We start from the raw sequence: 23,948 nt of genomic DNA on the forward strand, positions 1-23,948 counted from the left end.
AAGGTCTGTCCCTTTGGGACCAGGGAGGGCTTCTGTCCCCAGGGAAGTAAGGCAAGTCCTACTGCACTGGTTTGAGATGTGCCTTTCTGGTATGTTCTTGGTTAAGTAATTCTGCCATCCACAGGTGTTTCTGTTGAGGCAGAAGTTGCAGGGTGAACTCTGGAGATGTTTTCCACTGTCCCTTGGGGAACCAATAGAATACGGCAGTGACCACCATTGGGTGTTCAAAGGAACTGGTCAGAAGAGCCTGTGTTCCACCAGCAGACTTTCTGCTCCGTAGGTCTGTCCAAGGCACATTTCAGTAGCACAGAGGCTATTTTTATAACTAGTAATGGTTGTCACTTAGGAATACTCACTGAAACTAGTCAGTAAATGCATGACTGAATAAAGTCAAATCTGTAATTGTTGCTCCTTCCGTGCCTTTATTCTGTGGTAAAATAGCCTCATTGCTGACCTGATAGGATGTGATGTCCTAAAGGATCCCTAGATGTCCCTACTAGCTGGGGATGGGCGCATGGACGCGTGTGTAATAGGTTCGGTCTCTCCTGCAATTGTGCCAAGTGCTAGAACACTAGAGGTCATATTAGAGCAGCTGTACCCATGGACCTTCCAAAGAGATTTCAGGAAGAAACTACAGTCTGGGGAAGGTACCGCCACACCAGCCAGCAGACAGCAAGGAAGAGCCTCAGCCCATCCACTCCTAGCCTCTGGGCAGTCTTCACCTGGGCCGTGGTGGGGGAGCAACCCCTGTGCAGGTGCCGGGCTTGGCACAGCTGAGGCGTCAGCCCTGTGTGTCCTCACTTCACCCCTCCTCTCGTACCTTTGCTCCTCTTTCTGGGGCACCTGTAGATTTGGTTCTACATGTGTGTGGTCCCTCCCCACCGGTCAGTGATGCTGCAGGTTAGGGAGATTTACTGGAGGTACAGGTCCATAACTCAGGGTTTCCTCCTTGAAAATGAAGTAACTAACTTAATTCTATGACATTGCAATGAATAAGCTTAACCTACTTAATATATGCCTTTCATCAAAAAGACCATTTGGGAAATACCTGACATTTAGAAATAATGAGCTTTACATTGAGTCTTTGGCAAGATGTAGCAAATTGCAATACTGTTACTTTGTATTTATTATGTGCCATTTTGGAAATGAGAATAGAATATGAATTGTATAATGGCTCTACCTACAGAAACGAGAGCATCGCTTCCAGGGACGTGCCCCTGCCTTGTCTTCCAAGTCCTGACATCCATGCTGCTTTGTTCTCAGGGTGCACATTTGAAAAACGGAGTTTTCAGTTGTATTTGAAACATGATCATGTCAGATAATTGCTGGACAGTGTTTTCACAAAGTGGATTCTTGATGGGAAAATAGATACAGACAACCACTAAAACCAACTTTTTTCCCCTTTTTTTCCTTCCTTGCAGTATAGGTTGATCTCATGTGCTAGGATACCAGAGGACAAAGCTGATAAATACAAATGAAGTTCTCTGACAGATTATATAAGTGACAGAATTTGAGACCATATACTCTGAGAATTATAAGTGGGGCAGAAATGGTATGAGGGGTGAGGTTGAAGCAAATTAACAGATGAGTTAGCACTGAAGCTCTACTTGGGTATTGGTAATTTTCCCTGTAAACCGTACTCCATGGCTTTTAGTGCCTTCTTTGGCTCATCAGTGTTATGTGAGCTAAAGGCACTTGTTTGGAAGATGTAAACATCCTCATGCTTTAGTGGAGAGAGGTTGGAACAATTCTGCTTTCAATTCTGATCAACTGACAGTCTTTGAATTGACAGAAGCCATGCTGAGATAAAGCACATACTGTTTCAGTGTGGTAATACAGACCTCCGCAAAGAGGAGCTGGACAAGCAGACCTTGCTGTGATTCTTAATGGCTGGCATGAACTGATTGATACAATTCTGGTTTTGTTACTCACCTGGAGAGGAGTGGGAGAAGTCCTGTACACCTAGCATTTCAGTCAATAATTTGGAAGAAAAAATATTTTTAACAATAATTACAAGTTTTCTCCTGAAACTGGAAATTCTTGTTGTCATATTTGAAAAGTCTGCCCCGATGTTGTATCCTGTGGGCACTCGGTAACTGGAGCTAACAGTGTGACCAAGTCGAGGACCAGTTGGAACACTTTAAAGATCTAAGCAGTAGTAAATCTCTAAGGAATTCCCTTAATACTGACAATTTGCTGTTTTTAAGTGAATCCCTTTGACGACAGACTCAGGTAATGTTTGTTAAAGAAATTGCTGCATGGCCCAGCTTGTCTGTCAATAAAATTAGGGCAACTCCCAGTCCTTCATTCTCCCAGACTCACCTCCTACCAAGCGCTTTCAGACGCTTCACATGAAAACAGGCCCGAGAAACTGCAGGCCTCAGGGAGAGGCCCTGTGACCTTGGTCATGGTGAATGTACTTGAATACAAAGGATTGTACAGATACTTGTTTTAAATAAATCTCTCCAGATTTTTGCTATCTAGTAATTGAGATGTCTTTAAGAATCTCTGGTGTGTTTTAAGGGTTTCTTTATGGAGATGCACATTTCCTCAAAGCTTAAACTCCTTTAAGCTCAAGGGCAGTTGGAATCTTCCCATGACCTTGCTTGCTTTTACAAGATCTAACTCTGATTCTTCAGAAGAACATTTAAAAAAGAATTCAGTTACTTGAAAGTATGAATGTAAAATCTTTTGATTTAATTTTTTGAAGTCATAATTCATAAAGATTTATCTGCTAGGTCCTACTTGGTTTGATCTTTGCCTATGGAAAAGAAAATCCTACATTCTAAATAAATTCCTATGAATAGCTACCCTTAAAATGACAGGACTCAGAGTAAAGGGTATGGGAAGGTCTTTCATCCCTATGAAGGTGTTTAATTTTTCTGTAAAGAGCTCTCCTTACTTCCTGTTTAGCTATAGGCCATAAAATAAAATATGTACATATACTTGCTCTTAAGCAACAAGTGTGTCATCGCTCTCAGCAGATGTCAGAATAGTGGGGATTTTTCCTTAACATGGGAGAACAGTAGTTTTCCAGATGTCACCAGGCCTGGTGTAACTGAGAGATGGAGGCAAGCTGTCTCTGTGGGCGCCACATCTGACCGAGACACTGGCTTGAGGTCAGTGGGGGCATGTGGGGGTGCTTTGGAGCTCTGATCACCTTCCAGCCTGGCCACCTGCTTGCCTTAGCTGTCCGTGCCCCAGGTGGCACTGCCGATTCAGTCCTTAGCAGGTCACACATTCTGAACATGCCACTTGCAGAAAGTGGCAACATCTGTGAAACTTCCATTTGAAGCCAAGTGTGCTTTTGTTTAGTGGGAACATCACAGAGGTAGGAGGTCTCCTCAGCCTAAGAGTGAACATGAAAATTATAGAGAACTTGGTGGCGTTTTGGAGTCTCACCAAGATGACCTTAGAGCAGGGTTGTAGTTTGGTTATGGATAACTGTTCTTTGAAGTTTCAGGAATAATACATTTTTTTCAGTCCAACTTTCAGTCTTTATTGTGATTCTCTCTTTTTTTTAAATGGATTTTCTTATTTTCCTTTATCAACCTCTATTTTAAGAATTCTTTCTGAAGTCATACTTTAATCGAAAGGTGTTATGAATTCATTGACAGTAAAAGATAGGCCATGCAAATAACCATGAAAAGTATTTTTGTCTTTGGCACCTAAAAGTCATCGAAAATATCCCCACATTCCATTATAAAGGGTGTGCAGGGTTTTATTGTTGAAGATTATGGTATAAAAACATGTCTTGGGTACCAAAGCTCAATGAATTCAGGTGTTTCCCAGGAAGTTTAACTTGCATTTTTCCCCTAGGATATCCACTTTTCTTTCTTGCTCCTCTTTCTTTGAAGTAAATAAAGCATAACCTTCATTCTGGGCACAGTTTTCTAGGACATTGCTGATGGTCTCAGAAAAGGGCATTTTAAGAATTCACCCCCCTTCAGCTGCTCTCTGCACACTTCCCGACACTTCTGGAGATGGAAAGTGCTTAGTCCTGAGAACTGGCAATACTGTAAGTGATTTATCTAAATAGGGGAGCCTATTCCCTGGCAGAACAAGCAAATAACTTCTAAGACTTTATCTGGCTTCACTTGCTTGAGCCCCCATTTACAAAATGTGACCAAGAGTGTGATGATGTGGAGGGGAGCATGGGCGCCCCAGACACGTACAAACACATGGTGCTCTTCAGGTGAAAGTTGCTCAGTGTGGGAGATGCTTTTAGTGTAACAACCTCCTGTCTATCCATCCATCCATATGTCCATCCATCCATACCCCACGTAAAGCAAGTTCTCTGCCACTTAGGCCTGTACTCCTAGATGTAAAGCCACGTGTACTGCCCCGACATAGGAGAAGGGACATAAGTTTCCTGAAGAATAAAGTATATTCAAGCAAGGTGAAAAAACATTAATTTCTCTCCTACCAAAAGTGATGGTATAACTCAAACTCCATGGGAAGCTAGATTCTGGCAGCCTTGCCTGACAGGGCAGATAGGAATGAGCCTGGCTGGAGAGCAGCAGGGGAACATGCTGTCTCCTGAAGCTGCAGTTTAGCATCCATCCGGCTGTGGGCTCTTCTATACTGTGGTTTCCAGGCAACTTGAATAAATCTGAATATAAACATATACACATACTGCCCTCTTCCTCACCCAAAAAAAAAAAAGTTTAAATAATAGCCCACAACTCTTGATAAGTACAGTGAACAAATCCAGGCCACTAACTAGCTATTTAGAAAGTTTAGTGGCTAAACCTAGGAAATAAAGACAAAGCAACTGTAACTAACTCCTAGTGTTGCAAAATGGAACAGTATGAGCAAGCCATGGGTGTCTGCCTCCCAGGTCCCCCGCACAGGAAGGGATCTCCCCATGGAAGTGGTTTGTGTGGTTAAGGTATATTTATTTTTGCGTATTTTTTATTAGTTCTGCATTAAGATTGTTGGAAGTTGTAGATCTTGGTGCTGCCAGCAGCAGGCGCTCTGCCTGTGAGAGGGGTACGAGACAGGTTCCAGAACATTGCCTCTATTGTTCAGGCTCAGATGCCTTTCCCTGTAGCTGCCCTGAGCACTCATTACAGAGGCCAGGTTAATTCTGGGTGGGCTGGTGTGCATCAGTGCCTCCACTGCCACCAGGAGTAGTCCCAGGATCAGCATGGCTTAGTATTGCTATGGGGTCTTGGGACCTGGAGACAACCTTATTGGGTTATCGTCACCAAGGTGAGGCAAGTTTAGTAAGGTTGCCAGTAAATTTGCAGTCCCAGTGATCTTGTTAGATCAGGGTCTGTCTAGATTCATGTGGAGAACTATCCCATTCTAGTTTGAAAGAAGGGTTATTGTGGAGCTAAAGGGTGGACAGAATTCAGATGGAACACCTGTGGGTATGTGTTTGATGCCTTTAAATATTTAATCATGTAATGCCAGGTGGGTTGGGGGTGATCAGCCTTGATGCTTCTGGAGTCTGCATCTGGAGCAACGTGGATCGGTTGGTAAGGGTCTATGAAAAAGTAATATTGTAGGGATAAAAAATAAGATGTACGAGAAAAGTGTTTAAGAATTGTATTTGTTCTGTCTCGTAACAGCAATGTCTGGGTCTCTGGGGGTGAGTGGGCACCATTACTGTGAAGAACAGTGGTCTGTGATGGCAAACTAAATTTGTCGTTTGTGTCTCTAGACAAGTTATGAAGTGCCTCTTGCTTAAAGCTCTCCTGTAATGAGGAAGCCATACATCATGCCATCTTTACATTTGTTCCTGTATTTAAAGGAAGTGTTACCCTTTTTTTTCACAGCACAAAAATGAAATGACTTAAATTGCATTGACAAGTTAAGAATTACATTTTTGCAAATAATAAGTCAACAGTAATACATACACCTGCAGTAGAAATGCTTGATGAGTCCATGCATTTTTACATGGCTGAGTGGTCATTGTGGCCTCCCTGAAAATAGGGTCCCAGTGTTAAGCCCTGTGCTGCCATCAAAGCAGTGTTTCACTTAAATACTACTTCTCTCAAAAGCTCAGGGCTACAGACAGAAACAGCTTGGTTTGCTGACTGACTTATTGCTGTTAGAGACATCATGTTTGTCTATTGTCATTCATTCGTTTTTCATGTTACTAATTAAAAGAAATCATTAAAATAGCCACCGGCGTTACTGTGAAGAACAATGGTCTGTGATGGCAAACTAAATGAGATGGCTCACATTTTTTACTCTTCAGAGTTTGTAAAAACAGTTTTCAGGATATTTTTATAGTTACTGCTGATTGATGTGTTTCCTTTTCCCATAAAACTAAAGCATGTTAAAGATGCTATTTTTTAATATATATATATATATATATTTATTTATTTATTTATTTATTTTTATTAAAGTATCATTGACATACATTCTTATAAAGTTTTCATATAAAAAACAATGTGGTTACTACATCCACCCATATTATCGAGTCCCGCCCGTATCCCATTGCAGTCACTGTCCATGAGTATAGTAAGATGCCAGAGTCACTACTGTCTTCTCTGTGCTACATTGTCTTCCCTGTGACCTCCCCCACACCATGTGTGCCACTAATAATCCCCTTCAATTCCCTTCTCCCTCCCTCCCCACATACCCTCCCTCAACCCTCCCCTTTGGTAACCGCTAGACCCTTCTTGGAGTCTCTGAGTCTGCTGCTGTTTTGTTCCTTCAGTTTTGCTTTGTTGTTATACTCCACAAATGAGTGAAATCATTTGGTACTTGTCTCTCTCTGCCTGGCTTATTTCACTAGCTCCATCCGTGTTGTTGCAAATGATAGGATTTGTTTCTTTCTTATGGCTGAATAGTATTCCATGTGTGTGTATATGTACCACCTCTTCTTTATCCATTCATCTACTGATGGACACTTAGGTTGCTTCCGTATCTTGGCTATTGTAAATAGTGTTACAATAAACACAGGGGTGCATCTGTCTTTTTGAATCTGAGAACTTGTATTCTTTGGGTAAATTCCTAGGAGTGGAATTCCCAGGTCAAATGGTATTTCTATTTTTAGTTTTTTGATGAACCTCCATATTGCTTTCCACAATGGTTGAACTAGCTTACATTCCCACCAGCAGTGTTGGAGGGTTCCCCTTTCTATGCGTCCTTGCCAGCATTTGTTGTTCTTAGTCTTTTCGATGTTAACCATCCTGACTGGTGTGAGGTGATATCTCATTGTGGTTTTAATTTGCATTTCCCTGATAATTAGCGATGTGGAACATCTTTTCATATTCCTGTTGGCCGTCTGAATTTCTTCTTTGGCGAAGTGTCTGTTCATATCCTCCGCCCATTTTTTTGATAGGGTTATTTGCTCTTTGGTTGTTGAGGCATGTGAGTTCTTTATGTATTTTTGGATGTTAACCCCTTGTCAGATGTCATTTACAAATATATTCTCCCATACTGTAGAATGCCTTTTTGTTCTTCTGATGGTGTCCTTCGCTGTACAGAAGCTTTTTAGCTTGATGCAGTCCCATTTGTTCATTTTTGCTTTTGTTTCCCTTGCCGGAAGAGATGTGTTCAGGAAAAAGTTGCTCATGTTTGTATTCAGGAGATTTTTGCCTATGTTGTCTTCTAAAAGTTTTATGGTTTCATGACTTACATTCAGGTCTTTGATCCACTTAGAGTTTACTTTTGTATTAAAAGTACTATTTTAATTTAATTCTGGAACTAGAATAAGGATAGCCTCCAGGACACGCAGAAACTAGCAGAGCACAGCACAGGCCTTGCCCCTGGCAGATGGGTGGTGTTCCTGCAGTGCCAGAGGGCCTCAGGAGAGGGGCAAGCACAGGGTCAGGGGACTTGGAGGCCATAGCTGGCTTCCTCAGAGGGCTCGGCTCCCCACGGGCTTGCACCCACCTCGATAGGCACAGCTGCCCATACAGAATCAAGCAGCCACTGCATTCCTGCTCTTTGTAAAATGTAATGTGTAGCATCTTTATTCTGTGTTTTGATTTTCTCCTTTAGAATTCTGTTGCTACCAGGAATGATGCTGAGAACTAGAGATGAAGGCTGGATGTTATGGTACACAAGTCTGCTAATAAAATGGGTGATCAAACACAAAGCCAAGGTTAGCTTCCAGCCTCTGACCATCATAAAGCCACATGATAAGCACCTATTTCTAAAGAAAAAATGGTGACTCCCGGGTCCACATGTTTCATCTTGGGCTGCTTCCCACTGCCTGAGGCTCAGTGTTTTCCACTTTTCCCCCAGAAACTCTGTCCTTCCCTGGGAGAACTCTCTTCTCTCCTTCACTTCCTTCTGGGTAGGGGCTCTGAGGGACGCTCCTGGTGATGGCACACGTTCAGCTCCCTCTGGGATGTGTGCCCCTGGAGGTGGGTTCCTGCACAACAGGCCACCTGGCTCAACCTCCTGTGCTTGCAGGGGGGCAGGGGAGCTTCACTTAGAGTGATCCTAGTTCCTCTCATGCCAGTTCAACTTCACAGACAGTAATGACAGCAAGAGCCACAGATATGAGAGACAAGCTCTGAGGAATGGTTGGAAAAAAATGCTTTTCTAATGCAAGACATGGTAAAGAATTGCACTTGATTCTTCTATGAAGAGTGTGCCTGGAAAGAAATGGCTGGGTAATTGTTTCCCTTTGTAAGACAAAACAGTGTGAACTTTAGAAAACATCATAGGCAGGCAGTTCTGTGACAGTCTCTGCACCATGGGAAACAGAGTAATGGCATGACTGCTCTGCCTCCTAACCTGTCGTTGCACTACCTAGGATTTTGTCAGACTTCCCAAGCCCTGTGCCAGTTAGGAATTCAGCCAGGTTTAACACACGTGAGTGAAACATTTGGGAGCAAGGAAGATCCCTTTAGCAGCAGTAATGTGCCCTTTGAACCGGGTAGGAAATGGCCTCATGAGAAAGATTGATGTATGTGAGAAAAAATAGAACATGAGAAACTTCAGAAATAATAATCTTTTAAATCAATTCTGTAGTAATGTAAAATCTGATACAGATTGTAATTGCCATGCTGCGTATTCAGCGTCCTTGGGTGTATGTGGGGGGTAAGGTGGGGGGTGGGGAGTGTCACTTTAAAAAACTACAATAAGCCAGACTGTGGTCTCACCATATGTGTTGAATTGAACACAACTCTTCTGCATTTAATGAAGACTTTAGCCTTTAGGGGTAAATAAAACATCACTAAACAGGGATGGCCTGAATATTTTTTACTGGCTGTAATAATTAAAGCCATGAAAAAGGTGGTGGGGTTATGGTACTTATTAACTTGAATCACTCTTAGATTTGATCAAGACGTGGTTGCCCATGGCATTTGGTTTCATGTTTGTCTTTTGTTTCCTTGACATTCTCTGCCCTGCCTCTGTGGCGCTATAAAGGCAGTGAAGCCGACCCAGAAGGGCTTACAGACCTCCTCCTCTGCTTGCTTCTTGTCCTAGCCCCACCTGATCTGTGTGTTCTTGTACTGAGGGGAGGGCCCTGCAGGGAATCTTAAGATTTCTCCAGCAGGAAACTGAGCTAGCAGAGTGCAAGTGTATCTGAGAACTTTTAGAGATGCTTTTTGTTCCCCTCACATGTTGAACCAAACATTAAGCAGCACTGAGGTTGATTATAAGAGAAACGTGGAACCCAGATGTATTAGTTTCCTATGGCTGCTGTAACAAATTACTACAAATTCAGTGACTTAAAACACAGATTTATTATCTACAGTTTCTGGAGGTCAGTCTCACTGGGCTAAAGGCAAGATGTCAACAGGCCTTTGTTCCTTTCTGGAGGATCTAGAGGAGAATCCATTTCCTTGCCTTTCCTACTTTTTAGAGGTCTCTGTAGTCCTTGGCTGGAGGCCCCTTTCTCCGTCTTCAAAGCTAGCAAGGCTGGGGCTGTGCTTTCTCTCACACTGCTCTCTCTCTGCTTCTCTCTTTTCTGCCTGTCTTTTTCACTTAAAAGGACCTTGTGATTGCATTGGGCCTGCCTGGGTAATCCAGGATCATCTCTCCATTTTTAGGTCAGCTGATGAACAACCTGAATTCCCCTTTGCCATGTAACCTAATGTATTAACAGGTTCCAGGGATTAGGACATGGCTGTTAGCCTGCTTCCCACACGAGAGGATGTTAATAAAGGGTAGTGACCGGGAAGTTCATAGGGTAGGATAAAGGACAAATACAGGGTGTAGTATTAGAAGTGGGTCTTTATGGTTTCTTACAATTTCTCATAACTACTATCAGGAAAGGTACACATTTATTTACCTGTACATACATATTTACACACATATGTATACCCCCCCCACACACACTATAATACAGTGGAAATGTGAAAGTTGTATTTTTAGCTGAAGTGAAGTTTATTTTATTGTCATATCTAATGTCAACTACTGAATACAGAGTGTTAAGTGTGACATACAAATAATTTATTATTTTAGTTTGGGGGAAATTGGCATTTCTCTATTCAAAAGAATGATCCAATTATCATAGTTTTATTGGCTTAAGAATAATTGAGTTAGTCATGTTTTGTCTTGTGATTACTTTGTGCTATAGTTTTTATTAACACTTAACCTCCAATAAATTAACACTTAACCTCCAATAAATGATACTCTTTTCTTAACACAAACTTTCATTTTGGTGCTCACATCTGTAACATTGTTTATGGTAGCCGTAATCGCTGTGTACCTGCTCTTGTGTGTTAGTGGCTTGACTTTTCTGTGTCCCCTTTCCTCAGTCATCTCAGGATTGTGGCAGTAGTGTGCCGCTGTCTGCAAGGCCGTGGAAGTGTGTGGGTGTCTAAGAGAAAAGCACCACCTGCATTTGCTAAAACGAGGTTAAGTGTCAGCAGCTTCTTGGTAGAAAATGTCCCTGAAGTAGATATGCCATTACCTGTAACGGCTTTCTTCTCCTGTGAAATTAATGATGTAAGGCTCTTTTTCAAAGTGATTTATCTTTGAATTTCTCTTTTAAAGTTCATACTATTTTAACAGATTTTCATCATTTAGTTGCTAAAAAAAAACAGTGCTAATGGGCACAAGATTGAAACTTTGATCTTGCTACAAGACAGGTCACATTCATTCAAAATAGGCTGTGTTGGGGGTGGGGCAGTTGGCGGGGAAGGCATTCCAGTCCAGGTCTGCAGGGAGCTCAAACGTCGGAGCACTTACAAGCCGCGCTCTAAACATTGTTAGGTGGTAAAAGAGAACTGCCTACACGGAAAGCCTGAGAATAAAACCCAAAAAGCAAAAATTGTTTCTGGAAAGGTTTTTGAAAAGTGGTTTGGAGGGAGGGAGGATGGAGGGACGGAGGGACAGCAGGGCGTTCTGGGCAGAGACTGGTATTAGCAGTTCATACCAGTTTGCCTGCAGAAAGGGACTGGTTGAGCAGAGGATTGGCCCTGGAGTTGAGCTACTGGAGGACACCTACTTTGTGCTATAGGTCACTGGCGCCGACGGAGGGGGGCAGGGGAAGGACGACCAGGCCCGGACCAGAGCTGTGCGCGGTGGCGCGCACCTGGCCTGGCCGTGGTCCTGGCAGCGGCCCGGGCCGGACATCAGGGCGGGAGAACGGAGCGCTGCTTAGGGTTGCTTGGTAGGGTCCCCGGTGGCGCTGCGCACCCGCCGCTTCTCTGCTCAGCTGGTCTTTAATTGGAAGGCTTGGTGGGGGGTGGGAGCGGGCACTGTAAATTCACGCCCAGGACCGAAGCGGGTCTCCAGACAGCAAGGGTGCCCACGCAGTTTCCCAACCCCACGAGAGCGCGGAAGCCGCGGAGCTGTGCCCAAGGTCACCAAGTGAGCGGGTGGGTGAGACCAGGTGGCCAGTGACTCGCCCTCAGAAGGCGCCCCAGTGCCTGTTCTTTGTGCTCGGAGAAAAGGATGCTTGTTCTCTTAAGAGGGCGAGTGTTCATCGCCTGTTCCAGGCAACACCCGGGACCCTGGCCCGCCACCCCTCCGCGCAGACGGTGAGGCGCGCGCCTTGGGCGCTAGCTCGGCGCGGACTTGAGCCGGGGCCTCGCGGCTGTTGCGGGCGGGGCGGCCAGCTGGGACACAGGGGAGATGCCTTGGAGCGCGCCCTGCGGAGCCCGGGGTGCTGGTGCCCTGGCGTTGCTCGCTCCTCCGGGTCGTAACGCGCTGCCCCGCGCGTCGCATTTGAGTCCTTGCTTTCAGAGATGGGCGCGCTCCGCGGCAGGCGTCCGTGGGGTTCTCCTGCTCTTCAACTTGGTGGCGCGGTTGAGAGAAGGGAGAGAGACCTGTGGGTTTAGGGGCACCTTCCTGGAGGAGTCTTTCAAAGGGGCACCGGCCCTGTTCTGCGGGGCGGCGCCGTGGCTCCGCGTTCTGCTTAGAGGAAAGGGTTCCCAGATGAGGTTTCTTTGAAGAAAATAGTGAACCTAATTCCATGGGGTGGGTCTGTTGATTTGACTTGCAGAAAGGGAAATGGTAATTATAAAAACAGTTCGAATAAGCAGTATCGGGATCAATGAGGAATGAAATCTCTGGTGTTGGTGACAACCCATGTTCAGTGGCGATACTCTCAGGACAGTGTGTGGTTTTTGCCTGAAATCTTGCTCTCTACCTTGCACTTGGAAGCAAAATTGCAGATCAGTTGGGGCTGACTTTGCCTTTTAAAAATAAACTCTTTAAGAAGTTTGTTTCAGTGATGAGACTAACCTCAGCTTGGGGGGTTGTTAGGTTTTTACTTTTACAGGAACATTTTGGTACATTTTGTAAAACTTATTGTCTCACATTGCAGAGTATTTGTGTCGTTTATTATCTGGAGGTAGATATCAGTGTATTTTTCCAACTGGGAAATTCTTTTTTTTTTTTTTAAAGAAATGTATGGATGATTTCACTGTTCATATATATTTGAAAACATGCAAAAAGTTTATTAATGTTCTTAACATTTAAAGGGAAGTGTTTTGTCTTGCATACAAAGAGACTGACTTAGCTCAGAAAGACTTTAAAGCCGTGTTAAGACTTAGGTCTTGACTGAGTGGGGAATTTTCGTGGAGTTAGTTTTTTGGGAATGTATTTTTCCTGAAGAAGCTTCCTCTCTATGTTCTAATTTGCTGGTCATGCTTACTTCATATGCAGAACAAGTGTTTGGGAGTCTTTTTTTTTTTTTTTATTTCCCAGGCACCTGGTTTTCTTAGTTTAAGCATTTTAGAATGTCATCTTGTTTTCAGAGCCTTCAAGTTTTTAAGCTAGGTAGACATATTAGCATTCGAAAGTGTTTGCATTTGGTTTTAATTGTTTCCTTGTACTTCCTTTAACTTGAAATTAGTTGATTTTCTTGTTAAAAGAGATTAACTTTTTAAGTTGTTACAATGAAACTAAATTGTTCACATATGTGTCATACTAATATTTGGAGAGGCAAACTTAGCAGCTCAACAAAAATAGCATTTTGTAACAAAATAAGATACTAAATTAGTTTTCCATAATGTGAACAGTTCTTTCTTTCATTTAAGAAGAGACATTAATAGAGCATATCCTGGTGAATGCATGGAATGGGACTGAAAACAGTACTTACCTGAAATTGTGAAAAAATTAAAATCTACTTTTGAAAAAAAACCATATTGAAAGAAAACATGAGTCATATAACCTATCTTGTGCAGTGTTTTGTTGTTTTTATTATTTTTCTACCCCACTCAGTAGTTTACTGCCTATGTATTTTTTGAGTTTTTTGTTTCATCTTTTGCATAAAACTTCTGAGTTGTTCCATAATTCTTCTGAAATGGATGCAGATTGCATTGACGATCAAACCAGTACTGGAAAATAAAGTATGAAAAGGCTTTTTTGTTTTGGTAATTTATTTTTCTAAACACATATTTTATGGTTATAATATTACTCATCCTGAAAATACCAGCATATGTTTAAAACTAGAATGAAGGGTGTAATACCCAGAACTGTGAATGGACTGTATTACAAGTTTCTAGGGAAAAGAAGTCTGACCATGTCCCTTCCTCATGGTTCCTCTTTTGGGACCATATTATCTTTCTGGTTTTCTTGTGAAGTACGTTTTGAACAAATGCCTGCCTTCGGGTTATTCCCAAGGAATAAATTTCCCCATAATCCTTGAATAGTTATTGTAATTGACAGTAGTTGCAATTTTTGATTTCTGTATAGGAATCTGTGGTGGTGAGCTTCATCTACCTGAGTTGCTGTAAGATGGCCTCTAGTGCTGTCTGTCGGAAGTGTTCTGGTCGTTCCCGGTGAAGATAACTGGCGTACCGCATTAAGGGTGTCCTTGCACCCAGGAAACTGATCTGGCCTTTGGTGGTTTCCTCCTTTGGACCCGCAGGTTAGCCATTCAGCTGATAATAGTGTGAACGAATAGTAGCCTCCACCTGTACTAATTATGAATTAAGGAGAGATGCCCTGGGCCGTTTGTTTCCCCCTTATTCACATAATATATGAAATGTAAGAAAGCAGCACTCCCATCTCTCTACATCTTGCACGTTTCCACCAGATGACCCAGGAACATTTGGAGACACCACACTTAGAAGATGAGAGAGATGAATGTGCGATGTTGGTGAGATTCTATTTGAAGTGGATTTACTCTTTTGAAACTTTTTTTTTTAATGTGTTGGTTGTAGCCGATGTGGTCTGGTGTTTTTCCACAGAAATGCTAATATCCTTGTGAAACGGGATTTACGCTAGAGGTTAAACTTTTTCTCTGAAGTGCAACGTGCAATGAAAGTCTCCCCATTCTGTAAATTAGAGGAGAAATTGCTACATCTCTGATTGCCTTTGTTCTCAAAGCCACTTGACTTGCAGGCTGTGTTGGGACTGGTTCGCACGTCGTTTAACTGCTGAGGCTGAAACTTCTCATTAGAGTAATTACCGGGTGTGAGAAGACCGACAGCCGGGGTGGGGGCCGCGGGCGAGGCTGGGCCCGGGCGCGCGCGGTGGGAACCTGGCCGCGACTAGCGGCGCGGGGCGGGGCGGGGCGGCCTCTGCGGAATTGGCCGGCGGGACGGGGAGGCGGGAGCGGCTTCTGCGGGGATTGGCCTGTGGGGGCGGGTGGGGGGCCGGGAGGCCTCTGCGGGGATTGGCCCTCGGGGCGTGGTGGGAGGGGAGACCTCTGCGGGGATTGGCCCAAGGGGCGGGGCGGGAGCGGGTTTGGCTTTGCGGGGATTGGCCGGCGGGGCGGGGATTGGCCGGCGGGGCGCTCTCTGCGAGCTCTGCGCGTACGTGCCGGCGGGGACTCCCCGGGTCTGCCCGCGTCCGACGGATTCCCAGTAAGTAAGCCGCGTTCGTCCTGTGGCTCTTCTCCCTGCTGCGGCGCTGGCCGCCCCTCGGGTGTCCTTAGGCAGTCACAGGGGTTTCCTTGCCGCCTTCCAAATCCCTCCTCGGTTCCTCTTCGGAGCCTCGTCGCTCCAGCGAGAGCGGCTCACTTGTTCGTTGGGCCCCGTAATCGTGGCCTTGCCCGCAGGTAGCAGCCGTTGTGGAGCTCGCAGCCCCACAGCGCTGGTGGACCGGCTGCCTTTGGAGACCCTAGAGGTGCTCCTGCCGGCGGCGCCCCTGCCCAGAGGTCCGTGCGCGGGAGTGGTGTGGGTGCGGCGTTGGAATCGCGCTGTTCTGTGTGATGCTGACCTGCACGGAAAGACCGGCCCGATGGTGCTTTCACTGAGCGCCGGGAAGCCGGTTGAAAGATCCATAGGAGAAGCTGCAGAGATGGCTGCTTCGGGTCGGAGCCGCCTGTACTAATGGCCACCTGGTGCCCGGCCAGGGCCCCGCTCTTCCCTGTCGGGCGTGTGCGGACCCAGCAGGCTTCTGGCCCTAGTCTCGGCCCAGCACACGCTCTTGGACCGGGTCGCACACCGAATCCCCGACTTCTAACCACACGCAGGGAAACAAGCTGCGTGTCAAACTTGGACTGTAAAGAATTGTTTTGGGTTGTCCTCTGGCGATCAGCCAGATCATGTTTTGTTTTTTAACGTTCTGAGAGGAGACGGTGTTGTGAAACCAGCAGAAATGTGGCCCTCAACCTGTAGGGTTCGCATTTAGTCACTTAAAAACTGTGTCTCCACGTTTTTCACGGATCGTGATCTCTGGTTTTTCAAGTTTATTTGTTTTAAAAAAAGTCAGGCTTCATTTTGGAATAGAATGTGTAGAGTGTGTGATTGGTATGTTGTAACTTTGAGGTAGTAAAAGTAAAGTAGCAGAAATCGTTAAAATGTGGAGAGTAAATACATTTTTAAGAGTTTTTTTTTCATTTCTACTTTTAATATATAAGCAGAATTTCTCAAAACCTATGTAAAGAAAACTGTTTCATTCCTACTTTTTTTTAAAAGATAAATTCCAAGTTAATTTATACAGATAAGCTGGGATATACAGACGAGAAAGAAAATGTGGTTTTCCATAGACCATTTTCCATTCAAAATGGTAAACATCAGAAAACAGAAATGTTAGCATTTCCAGTAATTTCCAAAAGTTCTGTTCTGTTAAAATGTATTGTTCCGATAAAATAATACGAAGTTTTTCTTACATGAGCACATTATACATATGAAAAGGAAGGTTTAAAAAGAATAGGAATGCTAAAACATAACTATAATTTCTGTGAAGTTTATTTAGGAGGCTATTAAGAGTAACTTGCATGTGCTTGAGATTTTAATTTGCTACTAGAAAGCACATTATATGTTAATCATGTTCATGCCAACACCTGGGAAAAGGTGTTGGGAGGACTTTGATTTACTAGGATTTCAGATACAGAAATCAGCATTTTAGGATTTTAGATACAGAAAAAATTTAAGATCCCTGGTTAGTTAAGTGTCTATTTGCATCTTTGAAGATGTACTACTTAAGGTTCCTTGACTTTCAAGTACCTGAATTTTACATGAGACAGTATTTCCGTGGCTTCTTTAAACAAGACCGCATTCCAGATTCTCTGCTTCCGTCTCAGCTTCAGGCTGCTCCGGGCCACAACCCACACTGGAGCTGGAGCTCACAGTAGACATTAAGAATGTAAAGTCTAAACTCTCCCAACAGTAGAGTGGGCGGTCTGCCCTAAAAGGCATAAACTTTTATGTTTGCCATTTTTGTAACACTCCCTATTTCAGTCTCCTTGTTTAGTTGGGAATAGTTTCTGTCATGATGGGTAGTATGTCCATTTTTTAATTATTCAGCCATTTACACGTTACATAGCATGCAACTTTGGGTGAACATCTGGCACATCCATGTGGTTTCATTGTTTTGTTTGCCATTCACCTGTTTGTTTCTCCTCACGATCATATGCATGCACAAGACAGCTATTTCTCTTTCATGCACAATGCTGGCCAGTAAAACTTGGATTCTTTCTGATGAGCTGTTATTGAGGTGGGAGAGAGACAAGGAGGGAGCTAAAAATGAAGTAAACAAAGTATGTGGAACTTGTTCTCTGCATTTCTGTCTCTGGAAGTTCTTAAGACCATGTTTTTTTCCAAGAATACAAATTCCTGTTAATTGTCGAAGTGACTCTTAAGAAGTTAGTCCTTTACTCAGTTCCTCACAACTTTTCAAAGTTAATCTCGGATATAAAATGTCTGGACTGGAATCCATAAGTGTACAGAATTTTAGTGAAATATGACTCTTGTGCTTTATATACACGAAATCAATCTGTGAAAGAACATGAGAATGCCAGATAGCAAATTGTACAGTACTCTCAACACATTTTTATAAAGTAAAAACAACTATATTCTTTATTTTCTCAGCAATTTCATGAAGCTTGACTCCTCACCGCTCCCAACTCCGCTGCCCACAATTCATTAGTTACGGTTGGCTATACATATACTTAAGGATATGTTTGTCAGTTTTTTTGACAGAAACCACAACAAATTGTAGACATGTGGCAAAAATTTATGCTTAGTTTGGATTTGGTAGAAAACACAGAAAGATTATTAGAAAATAAAACCTAACCAAAAGATATTTGTGTTGTTTTGACACTGCATCTGTGAAGGAGAAAGGACGGTTACTGGGAGTGATGGAATGTTAGTATTTTAGACCCGAATAAACACTCAAGAGTGAAATTCATTTATAAGCTATGTTCCCTGCTTAAAAATACATTGAGCTGTATGTCAGTGCCCTCAGTCATTTGTCTAAGCTGAGAGCTACAGAGATTGACTTGGTTTTTCCTCCTGTTTCTTATCTTTTTCTCACCTTGCAACTCTTGTTAGTATTATTATTTCTGACATGCTTTTGTGGCCAACTTGTTTTTTTGGTGGTTGGTTTGGTAATTTGAAAAAACTTCATCTTTAATAGCAAATGTTAATAGAAACTATGAGAAGCAAAGGGACAGCTCGCTCTTGGAGATACTATGGAGTTTTTGCAGTTAGAACAAAATGGGTTGTTACAGCTTCTCATGCAATCTAAGTTTTTATCAGCTCTTAAAAAGCATTTGCAGAAACATTTCATTGATTACAATTGAAGAGGCATTTCAGTTATTTTACCATTAGCTTTTAAAATAATCATCCACATCCATTATTGTACAGAAAATGTTTATAAAACTTTAAAAATTGATAATTGTGTGTGCATTTTGTGAATTTTTGTTTAGAAGTGAGAGTCATTTTTGCCTGAATTTTCATGTGTAGCTATATAATTTTTTTTAAACAGATTTACTTAACTCACTGAATTATTGGTTGACATTGACAGTCACTCTTTCCATCAAAATCACTGTATTACTCCATCTTACTCTGTTGGACAGTAGGTCCTTTCCTGAAATTTGATAAATAATTGAGTATCAGGCATGGAGTGGGTGGCACATGAAATGAGCAAGATTAAGATTGTATTCTAGTCCTTAAGGAGTCTCCTTAAAAATGTATATTGTTTTTTAGAAGTGAAAGTATGATTTTGCTTGAACTCAGTTATTTTTTTGTTTAAACTTAAAAAGAGAGGATCCTATTTTTGTCCTTAAGATACTGAGAAGCTATTTTTAGGAAAAGCTTAGTTTTTTTTCCGAGATGCTAATCACTTGTAATTTAGAGAAAAAGGCTCCAGATTGAATGTTCCTAAGGAAGGCATATTTGTGCTCATGAACATCTTAATTTTGTGGATGTTATGGATCGCTTTTTATCAGGAATATAGAGCTACGTGAGGTGAATTCAACCAAATGCTACGAAGAAGAGTCTAACATCGGTACAATTATTTACTAAAAGGATTACATTTGTAATAAGTATTCCCACATACTGTCTGATTTTGACATATTGGAGGTAATACAGGAAGTTAGAGGAAGATGGGAGGAAGTTCTGGGTTTGAGTGAAATTACAATTACTATTTCTCCCTTGGAAAAATCTCTGAAAATATTTGATAGCTCACTCACATTGTAAGTGACAACAAAAACCTGAGCGTACAGCCGTCCGATACAGTGCTCCGTATATATTTGCAAAGCATTTGAAAAAGTAAAAAGCTTTCTGGTGTTTGAGCATTGCTTGCACAGAACCGATGTCTTACGTTCAGCAATACTAGCATCCCTCTTGATGTAGACATATTGAAATCAGAACTTTGGAGATATATGTTACTTTCAAATATTGTTGTATTTTTAAGACCAAGAATAGGGAGATGCTGATAGGCTTCTTGGTGTGCAGTAGTGCTAAGGAGCCTGTAACTCAATGGACTTGCTTTATAGAAAACCCTGATTTCTGATTTGCTAGCTCAGCACTTCATTGGGCCATGTGCTTTAGTCATTTACACATTTCAGTGCTCAGATTAAACTTCAGTATTGAATTTCTTCATAAAGTAGGTCTTCTCTCCATTAAGTAAATTATTAGGAAATATTTTTAACATTTAAGAAAAATAATTAAGGTTGAACTGGAGGCAAGAAAAAAAAACAGGTAGCTCAGAAAAAGTTGTTGGAGAGAAAGTTGTTGACAGACAAGGAATTAATTTCTTTTTATGTCTTCAGAAATTATTTATACAAATTCAGCCATAATCTAATTCTATTCTTAACTGCTCCCCTCCTTCACAGACATGGTAATAACATTTGCTGCCATCGTACCATATCACAGAAACATTCTGATCTCAATCTTTTTAATTGCTGTATAGTACTCCATTGTGTGGTTATGTACTGTAGCCACAGTTTTGACACACAAAACCAGCTGACGTTTTTCACAGTAAGTATTCATTCATATGCTGGACTTCAGTAGGAGGTCATAAATTAGTATGCAGCTAGAATTTGGAATTAGAAAATAATACTGTTTATGTAAAAATAGAAACTCCAGTTCGAAAATATATACTCTTATTCAAGATAAATGCATCAATTTCAAATACAATATTGTTGGGAAAGAGTATTAATTCTAAGCACATGAAAAGAAGCAGATTTCCATTTTTAAAAACCTGGAATTGTAAAAAAGTTAGAGGCATGCCCTGATACTTTCAAGTGTCCAAATTCTTTAGAAATCCCTAAACAATCCCTGCGTTGAGCATGCCACTGTTGTCATGGCAGGGAGAATGGACTGTGTCACACAGGAATTTATTGTTTCTTTTTCATGAGCAATGATTTTCTTGGGAAGAAAAAAAGACCTGACAAACATATCCTTAAGTATATATATAGAATTCAGCTCAGAATGGTCTCCCTTTGGCCCCTTTCCTTATTGCTTTGGCAGGTTTCAGGGTACAGGGTGAGGACATGAAGATCCCAAGCATCTCTTGTAAAATACTTGGGAATTTTCAGTGAGTGTTTACGAAGATTTATTTCCAAAATGTGTAATAACATAAACCATTCATTCACACATGGTTATAAGAATTGACAGGAGACTTGTATTTTATATGGTTTATTAAATAATATGCGTTGTGTCAGGACACATATAGGTTGGGTAATACGTTCACAAAAGTTGGGGAAATGTTAGCACATGGCAATTTGCCCTTATAATCTGGAATATGAGAATGATTTATGCCAGTACATTATTTCAGATGCCATCTGCTAATGATGCATCCGTTTTTGTCTCTGTGCTATCCCTTTTGGAAGCACCATGACCAAACCATGGGTTAAAAGTACAACCGTCTTTTAAAATTTTACCTGTTAGAATTGTTACCCAAAAATACAGTAAATGTGCAGTTTTTTCCCTGTGTGAAATGGATTATATGAATATTTGATTTTTCTAAAATTTGAATGAAGGCATATTCCCTAAAGATGTTTGATAATCCAAAATCATTATGTGGGATAAACTTGTGCCTTTGGATTGATTTCCTTATTTTGAAGTAAATTATTTTCACTTTTAATTGCTTTATTTGGTGACTTTTATTTGTTGGCAAATCAAATTTGTGTATTTGTGTTGCCACGGTAATATTAACTAGATTTCTTAAATTCGGCAGTTCTTTAAAATGTATGAAGTTTTTGCTTCGACATGTTAAAGATGGGTTTTCTTTTGTGAGTTTTTTAGTATGTTTTCAGTAGCAGTTGGTTTGCCAGTTGTGTTTTTCCTCTATGTAAGTTACTAGTTTAGATTTAAAATAGTTTAATCATACCATGGTGTCCTAGCTGACAATAACTCTTGGCAGACACTTTTGTACATGTGATCAGATAGTTCGTTTTTGTCACTTCAGAATGCTCATCATTAAGAAGGTGACAGATCTTACCCTAACAATGATGTAGAGACCATGGTTCTGGCCAGTGTTTGGGGAAGGCAGGGTCAGCCACCCCAAGGTTCTGATACTCTCAGGATCTTGTGTTTCTTTTTTGGGTTGTGAGGAAGGAGAACGCTTTGAGAACTCATCAATTATATCTTAATTTTACCCTGTTTTCAAAAGTCACCATATGAAAATAAATACAACTTAAAGATTTTTTATTTTGTTCTATTTTGGTTCAGAGCTGCGTCTGAAAGGTGACTTGGCTTAAAGTTCTGTTTGCATCTTGTAGTCGAGTTCCTTGTCACCCTGAAGGAGAAAGCTGAATGGGAAGTTTTGCCTTCGCACCTCTGGACAGGGTGCACCCGAGAGTGTGTGGTTACTGTGTTTTGTGGGAAGTAGAGGGAGTCTGTTAGACTCTGGGGAAATCTTATGAAAAAAGACTTTATATTTACTGGTTTACCTTTTGAATCCAAGGGCTGAAGGAGAGCTGTCTCTGTGGTGCCCCTACGCAAGGAAGTCTGTGGCTTTCAAGGGTTGGGCCTCTTCAGTTCTTGTCTGGACCCTCCTTGTGTTGAATTTCAGCCAGCAAGTCTCCAGTATACAGGAGAATTTGAGATTTTTCTACCTCCCCCATTTCTTCTGTTTTTGTTAAGTGTAAACAGTTCCTGCCGTAGTAACATAGACAAATATAGCAGAGAATGCTTTTCTGGAAGAAGAATGCTCCCTAAGCATTTTTTAACCATTTTTGGGAAGAATTGATCTTTCTGTGTATTTCAGACAGACTGAAAGAGAGGGAGTGTGTTGCTGTAAATTGAAGTGACATCATGTGTATTGCCCCATTGATCCGCTTTTAGTCTCTAGCCAGGATAAAAGGAAATGGCATCAGGGAGGAAGCAGGCTTCATTTAGGCACAGATCCCAGAGTGATAATGGGGTAATAATAGAACTCACGCCACTGTTGGTCGGTGGCTGCGTTAGTCCCAGGCTCATTCCCAGTCTGGGAGCCTCCCCGAGGTTCCCTTCATGTTCGCCTGCAGAGGCCAGCGGCTGCGCAGGGAGGTGCTCTCTCTCCTCGGCCTTTGGAGGGGTGCTGGCAGCGGGGCTCCAGCATTCCTGAGTCCTCACGTCGGCCCTCCTTGTGGATGGTGTGTAAGTAGTGAGATGCGCCCGTGACATTTTCTGAACTGGGAGGCGAGCTGGCCTCTTCGGCATCCAGCTAAGGAGAAGTCGTGGAGGGCCTCCGTTGTGTGGGTGGTCCTTGGGGGCCAGGCGTGTGAGTGATGTCCCTGTGACAGCAAGAGGCTTCTGGGAGTCGGTCTATTCTCACTGTGCAGCTTGTAGATTAGGGGGGTGGGTTTGGAAAATTTATGCTTTCTTTTCAAGAGCCTGGGTAGAAAGAAACTCTTTGGAACTGTTCAGAGCTGAGCCATTTGCCTCCACTCTTAAGCTGACTGGTAAAAATACCAGGTAGGCTGGCTTTCTCTGTGCGTTTCTGGGTAGTTAGCAACCAGGGGTCCTCCATGCTTAAAGCAAGAATAGAGACTTCTAAGTCCTTACCAAATAGCACCAGTACCAACTGAGTCCCTTCAGCATTTTACTTCTGTAGTTGAGTTTTACGTTGTTGCAAAGTTCTCTATTTCACATACCCACATGGCTTTGGCACCCCATAGTCTTATTTTGTCTAAGTTTCTGAGGCAGATGCATTTTTAAAATACCGAGCTGTTTTCCTATGGAAAAAATAACAACCCCGTCATGAATTCCTTGTTTGTGTAAAGGGGAGGACTTTCTATTCCTATCACTGTTGAACTGTGGGTGTGAGCACTATTAGACCTTCAGAATTAAAATGTTTCAAAAAGCTGCTCTCTCAGGGCATAATGCTCTGGAACAAGTACTTTGTCTTAATCAGTCCATAGTATCTGTCCTTCCCAGTACTGCTCTTGGCCTAGAAGTCATGTGAAATGTAATTTGATTTCTCTGTGGGTGGAAGTGCCAGCGGCCGGGGCTGACGGCACCCAGCCTGCATGTGGGCATGTCTGCCATGCAGGCTCTTGGTTGCTTTGCAAACATTTCGGTTTATTACATAGTACTCCATTTTCATTGTAGGGTGGCTTTCCAGAGAGTAAATGTTTATTTTACAAAGAGAAATGCACTGTGTTAAAGCAGACTACTATTTTCTGCTTTCTACCCTTTTCAAGGTCAGCCGTCTCATGGAAAATTTATGTGTTTACTTACTGGTTTGTGAATGAAAGGGAAATTTTTGCTTTATTGTCTGTGTACTAAAATGGCACTTCATCAGTGATTTTCTCATTATTTAGAAACTGCATGTCCCCGTTTAATAACAGTTATAGTTGAAAGCCAGGTGGCTACAGGTTGCTTGCTGAAGGTTCGTACAGTGCATCTGCAGAGCAGGAGGAGCAGGGCTGCCAGGGGCCGCAGGAGTGTGCTCCTGGCTGCAGGGGCCCTGGG

General features: G+C 42.4%; 1 protein-coding gene across 10 annotated transcripts in view; it reads left to right on the forward strand.

The window, feature by feature from the left end:
• The window catches only part of AOPEP (aminopeptidase O (putative)), a 340,655-nt gene that overhangs the window by 293,352 nt on the left and 23,355 nt on the right, over positions 1 to 23,948 (forward strand). Inside the window, exon 15 of one of the 10 annotated variants that reach the window (XR_005053840.2) lies at positions 14,068 to 14,242. The exons of the other annotated variants lie outside the window; for them this stretch is intronic. The gene's annotated coding sequence lies outside the window, so the exon portion shown is untranslated. The remainder of the gene's footprint in view (positions 1 to 14,067; positions 14,243 to 23,948) is intronic. 10 annotated transcript variants of the gene reach the window in all.

Source organism: Manis javanica, chromosome 2, assembly GCF_040802235.1.
Source record: "Manis javanica isolate MJ-LG chromosome 2, MJ_LKY, whole genome shotgun sequence".
Lineage (NCBI taxonomy): Eukaryota > Metazoa > Chordata > Mammalia > Pholidota > Manidae > Manis > Manis javanica.